Source organism: Solanum pennellii, chromosome 11, assembly GCF_001406875.1.
Source record: "Solanum pennellii chromosome 11, SPENNV200".
NCBI classification, from domain to species: domain Eukaryota; kingdom Viridiplantae; phylum Streptophyta; class Magnoliopsida; order Solanales; family Solanaceae; genus Solanum; species Solanum pennellii.
In genome coordinates, this window is record NC_028647.1 from 46,771,006 (window position 1) to 46,777,780 (window position 6,775).

General features: G+C 36.3%; 1 long non-coding RNA gene across 1 annotated transcript; it reads right to left on the reverse strand.

Annotated features, from left to right (window-relative positions):
• Positions 1 to 436: 436 nt before the first annotated feature.
• On the reverse strand, positions 437 to 6,193 carry LOC114074830. Its single transcript, XR_003575135.1, has 3 exons — positions 6,183 to 6,193; positions 5,705 to 5,707; positions 437 to 2,379 (listed from the first exon to the last, which is right to left on the reverse strand). It is a non-coding gene; the product is annotated as an uncharacterized LOC114074830 (long non-coding RNA).
• Between the last annotated feature and the right edge of the window lie 582 nt (positions 6,194 to 6,775).

Genomic DNA, 6,775 nt, shown 5'->3' on the forward strand with positions numbered 1-6,775 from the left:
TGTGTGCTCGCATATACCCATACTTAGTACAAGTGTGTACTAATTGTTTTATCGAAAAATGTGATTTCGAAAAAGAGTTTGTTTTATTTTAAGGTATCTTCGACTTTTAGGAGTCGCCACTTAATTTTTAAAGAAAAATCAAGAAAACTTCGTTTCTAAACAACTTAAACAGAAAAATTGTTTTGAAACATTTTTAAGGGGGTTCGGGATTCCTATTAGCGTCCTAGGAAGGTGTTTAAGGCACCTAAGACACTCCGCTAACTTACGGTTTTCCGACGATTAACTTATTTGACTTATTAGAAAGTTACTTAGGCAATTTCTTAAGAATTCTACAATGTTTATTTTAAAAATCTTGTTAAAGTTAAACTCTTTTAAACCTCAATTATAAACAAACTTCAAATTTTAAAAATTTATCGTTTTAAGGCTTCGATTTTAGTCTTTAGTTTGATAAAGCAAAAAAAGCGTTCGAAGGGGTTTGGAGCTTTCTAACCTTCAACTAACGGCATTCGAGTAAAACAAACACGTAAGCAAATAATAAAGAGAGAGGGAGAGAGAGAGAGAGAGAGATTCTGGGTCCAAATTCGGGTTCTGTCCGCCTTGACCGAATGTTGGACCCACCTGCTTTTGGGTATTTGACCCATTTTGTACCTGTCCTAATCTAAACATACAAAGATGAAAAAAAAAAAGAATGAAAAAAAAAAGGAAAACTACAAGGGTTTATGCCCATTACAAATAAAAATACAAAGAATGTAAAATGATGAAATTTTTAATTGATTTCTTCAAGTCCTTCAATCTTCGGCATCTCTCCGTCGGTTTCAAGGCTTGACTCGATAAGATTTTGAGCCTTTACGGCTCTTCCAAAATGCAAGGAAGAAGTGGAGTCCCAAAATGGACTCGAGAGAAAATTTTCCATGCAACAAAGTAGAAATGAATTAGCATACACAACGACAAAATAAATCAGATGTATTTCGAATGAAACAAAATAAATAAACATACGTTTCTGAAGAAGGCCGAATAGATTAGCTAACACACTAACATTTAAGACTCATTAGATTTCCTAACATGCAAAAGTCATACCAAATACCAACAGCGAGTAATAAAACATTCCAAAACGTGAATAAATTAATATTCAAGGGATTTGCATTATGCTGAAGTAGCAAACGAACAGTAGCCTGAAATCACCAAATTGACAACTATGCTCTTTCGTCCTCAACTATACGTAAAATTTGCTACCAACATCAGGTGAGATCTCCAAAAGTTTAAACCAAACCAAATGAACATAAGAATCTGACCCGAACCACAGATAGTTCAAACTCACTTATAATTTGAAAGCGATGAACGCCAAACTCACAGGAGCCAAACAAGGCATTGAACAAGCCTGGCTGGTATTCCGTAATGAGTAGCTTGCAAGAAACAGTACAGACTACCAAAGCTCCAACACAAAGACAGATAGCGAGCATGACAGAAACGGGACCAAATTGAACAACTATAACACGACGAACTTGTATAACGAAACTCCACATCAACACATTATGATCATGCAATTAATGTGATAACCTCAAGCTAATAAACCATAAATTTCAGAGTTCAGATCACAAAGGGAATGCAGGGAATACAGATTGCGTGAACTAGTAATGAAAACGATGAAAGCTAGAGGCTGCAGCACTTCACGAATTTGCAGAAAACATAACAAAGGTTTAGATGAAGGGGAGGGAAGCCAAAGGATAAACAGTAGACGGGTAACATCACACGACTCAGAAAGAGAAGCGGAGAACAACATGAAGATGAGTAAACTCAGCGAAACCAGCCATACTACAACAATCACATTAGCGAAGAGAGACCTGAAGGAATCGACACAGGAAGAGCATTCTCCAAAATGTTTCGTTCATTTTTATTTTTTATTTTTTATTTTTTTACTTTTATAGCAGTCGAAACATGACATGTATTCTGTCAAGTCGATTCGCACACCTCCAACAATACCGGAACTAACAGCGACAGACCAGCCAGCAGCATTCAAAGCACAAAGCGACGAAGAAACATTTTGAAACAGAAGAACGAGAAAATAGTAAGAGGCAGGGAAGTTTACCTGTTCGGAAGCTGCAAACTGGAACGACGAGCGAGATGAGCGTCGACTTCCACCAAACGATCGCGAACGGACTTCCACCCTCAGACGGAATATCGCTGTTGTCCGTGAATTTCTTTAGACCGAGCGGAGGGAGGAACAGAACACTCTCTCACAATTATATCAACTGTTCTTCTTAACCCACGATTTTTTACTGTTCAAAACTTCAACCCTTAAAATCTCTCCAATACTCAAAACTCTAACGATTTCAGCTCCGAAAATTCCAACCAAAATCGCTCAAAATTCTAACCCCTTTTCTAGAGGACGAAAGGGGTTTATATAGGGGGATATTAGGGTTTTTCGGAAGAGGGAGGGCGGGAACGTGACTATTGATTTCAAAATTTGAAATCCCTTCCATTAATGGACAACCCCTTTTTCTGAAAAATTCGTCCTTTGCGGAAACGGAAAAAGGGGAAGGGATGGCTAGCGCGTCTGCCATAGCCGCGAACGCAGGTCTGCCACAGCCGAAAGCACTGCACAAGAACAGAACGAGGCAGAGGAGAAGACGTTGCAGGGGCTGTACGTCTGTTTTTCGCGCGGGGAAGGGGTCGCGTGAGGGAGAGACGCGGGAGAGGAGGAGAGGAAGGGAGAGAGCGTGAGGGAGAGACGCGGGGAGAGGTCGCGTTTTGGGGATGTTGCGTCTGTACAGCCCATTTCTGGGAATTTTGCCGGTTTTTCTGGGGTCGTTTGCTGGGTTTCTCGTACAGTTCTGGGAATTGAAGAGGGAGAAGGAGGCAAAGGGGAAACGGGTTGGACGGGCGGGTCAACAAGGGGTTGGGTCGGGTAGGGGGTTTAAGGGATTTGGGCTGCTGATGGTGTTAAAGAGTTTAAGTGGGCTGGATTTGGATTTAGTGGGTGTTTAAATGTGTATTGGGCCGCTGAATATTTGGGTTTGGGAAGGGAATTTGTGCTGAGAAAGGCCCCAGATTGGTTCCTTAAAAGAGAAGAATTAAAAGGAATAGTGGTCCATCGATTTAAAGTAAAATGAATTTGGTATAAATTTATTAACGAGCTAATATATATATACTATCTAACGTTATGATAAGTAGCATAAGATCCGTATATTATGTATATTTTTTGATTATATATATATATATATATATATATCTATTTTTTTTTTTCGCAAGATTTAAAAAACTAATCAACTTAAATAATTTGAAAAACTCACGAAGCTCGATAATTAATTTATACCAACGTGGGTCAAAAATTGGGTGTCAACACTAATCCCATACAACTCTACAATTTTAGGTGCAGGCACAGGTAGACGCTAGAGCTACATGGTGACGATGAAACTATCCGGACGTGGAGCATTCATCCGGACTTGGTAGGCCCTCATGCTTTCGAGGATGCGTGCCCATTATATTCTAGCTTAGTTATAAGATTGAGCTAGTGGAGTATGTTCCTTTAGCGTTTCTTTAGAGCGACGGCCCTTCCACTCGGCACCGTCGGATCACTAAGGCCGACTTTCGTCCCTGCTCGAAGGGTGGGTCTTGCAGTCAAGCTCCACTTTTGTTCAGACATTGTATTGGTGCCATTTTGGCAAGTCTACATTTAATTCTATATTAAACTATTTCTTTCATTTGATGATCTTAATGTTAGATGGTTGATTGTGAAAAATTATGAATCTAATAGAATGATTAGTATGTATGTTAAGAAACAAAAAGTTTCAAATTTCCGCTAAAATTAACCTAGACGAAGTAAGAATGACGTAAGTAGGCTTGTTTGCGACCTCTGAAAGGTCAACAACGCCGGTCTCGTCTGGGGTCTAGACTCTGGTCGTGACAGTGATGGTAGTGGTTGATCGTAGGGATGAAGGTAGCAGTAGTGATTGAAGAATGTATGATGTTGTTGGCTGCAGTACTAGTTGTGATGACGGAATTTATTGGTTGTAGGAATAAGCTATAGTGGTAATAGTGGTGGTGAAGGTGGCGGTGGCTAGAGAAACATGGTGAGCCATGGATATAATCATAATGATGGATGAGACAAGTGTGGTAGCAGTTGATACTAGTAGTTTGTCATGATCTAAGAATAATCCCCAGACGTGAGATTGTACCTGTAGTCCTGGGAGACACCAAAAAAACACATCATAACGGAACTGAAATAAAGAGATACGGGGATCTTACTCTCAAATGATAATCTCAACATATAAGGAAAACTCTGAATACAAAGACTTATAGGTGGAAGTACTAATATCTGTATAAGCCTCTATCATAAGTGAGTCGCTAAATCACAAACCCTAGGTAATGACATAAAAGCAACATAATGGCATGCCCTCGAACCATGAGGACTCACCAAACAGTATAAAGCTGATAAGAATTATGTACTAACCGCAACCAGATGAATGTACGTCAGGACTTGTATAAGACAATATAGGCACAAGAATGTATACTGTCAATACTCGAAATGTACTGCATATAGGGAAAATATATAAACATGAAATGATAACATGATAAATTTGAAAATATGAAATGCAACAACCAAGTAACATAACATAAAGCTGATCATATGATTTCATAAAATATAGTACAAGGTCATGCATTGTTCTTTATATCATGATCATAACATATGAGGAAATCATAAGCTTTTGTGGGAGTTATGATTAACCGATATAAATCATGTGAGGTATAATATGGAATCCAATGTACTGCTTCCATACCGAAAAGAAAGTTTCCTACTTGCCAAGATAAGGACCAAATCATAAACTTAGGTGGATTAACTAACTAATGTCCAACCCGGATATAACCTATGGGGGTACGTAGCTTTGAGGCTTGGGTAATCGTAATTAATTCAACTCGATGCTAAGTAAACTCCCAATGAAAAACATGCATAATCATAATCATAGTCACGTTCTTCAAAATGGTAAGAATTTAGTAATATTGAATCATTCATATATAATCTTATAGTCATAATAATAACTCCTTTGATTCATGATTTCATAACATACTTATAAGGAACACTTTAATAGAAATCATTTAAATCATGATATTCTTTTTATATTAAGAAGTACTTCAATCGGAAGTATCTAAATCATGATATTCATTCATAATAAAGGTACTAGAATCGGAAGCCTAATCTTCTCATATAATGAAACTTTATTCGAAAGTATGCATAATTCATATATCTTGTATATCAGAGTACATGCATATATCAACATAGGTTGATTCATAATCATAAAATTTTTACATGATATTGCATTTTGATCAATCATGCATAATTAACAATGTCAATCACAATGAATAAACTTGAAAACAATTGAATCCATATGAAAAACCCTAGAATCGGGCAAGATTCATACTGAGAATTTGACGTTTCTTTAGGAGGAATCCATTGAAGAAGTTCTCACACACATGATTAAATCTCCAATTAATTGAAATTCAAAACGGGGACTTGAATCCTTGAAACCCTAGCTTTCTAGGGGGAAAAGAGTTGATAGAGAAACTTTACAGTTTGAGAAAATGAGCGTAAATAGGAAGGTTATGGGTCTTAAGAACCATTTTGAAGTCTTCAAAATAATTCCAAAATGATATATGAAGAATTCCAAAGTAAAATCAAGAGTTTTTGGAATTCCAACTATGACACGACTTTCTTTCCGTGGCGCTATTTACTAAAACTCATTTTTTTTGAGTCGCCAACCCATTTACAGGGCCTCGTGAAACCCAAAATCACTAGACTTCAACTATTTCTTTTTGTGAATTGAGCGTTGCACTTTGGATATGTGTTACAATATCTCCTCTTGAAAATATTTGCCCCAGAATGAAATTCAGCTAAGCATGAGGAGAATAGGGGGAAAAAATCTAACAACCCAATACGAATGCAAACACATAGAATTCATAAAACTCTCTGGTAGTCGTTGGTAAAACAATAATAACTTTTTACTCTAAACTTGAAATGAGGCAGAGAAGACACATAGACCTTAATTTGATAGGTCATAGGCCACATAATTCGACCTTAATTTGATAGGTCATAGGCCACATAATTCTTTATATGCTGATATAAGATCGTTTGAAATTATGTTGACCTAAGTAGACTATTTTTATATAAACTCAATCGGTAAGAAAACTTTCAACTCAAGTTGTACTAGGGGATTCTTGTGACTTTATAATTCTATCTCATATTTGTTCCACACTAAGAAATTGACCTTAACACCTAAGATACATTTAAGAATCATTCAATACGATCTTATACGCAAATAAAGAATAATTCGGGTCTTAGCTTAGAAATTTTTAGAGTGCTTGCACTTTGAATTCACATAAACATAAAGAACATTAATAAATCTCTGTTGGTTACTTTATTACTTGTCTAAAATTGTGGTATTAAAATTGACTAGACTTTTGCTAAATCACAATTCGATACGATATCGGTTCAAACTAAATCATTCGAAACATATGAAACATTTGTTATATCTAAATAATAATCATAATCTTGCTTTAGTTTAAATCTTAGCTATTCACTTTAATTCATTACATACGCCTTTCATTAAATAAAAACATAGAAAAAAAATTAGAATATTAAATAAAAATGGAAAGGAGTTGAATCCAGTTGTACGATAATATAAGTTAGTCATCATTAACTTTACACATCCATATAGATAAGAGAACTCAAAGATAACCTACTATATTTATCATCTTTCATTTTCATATATATATATATATA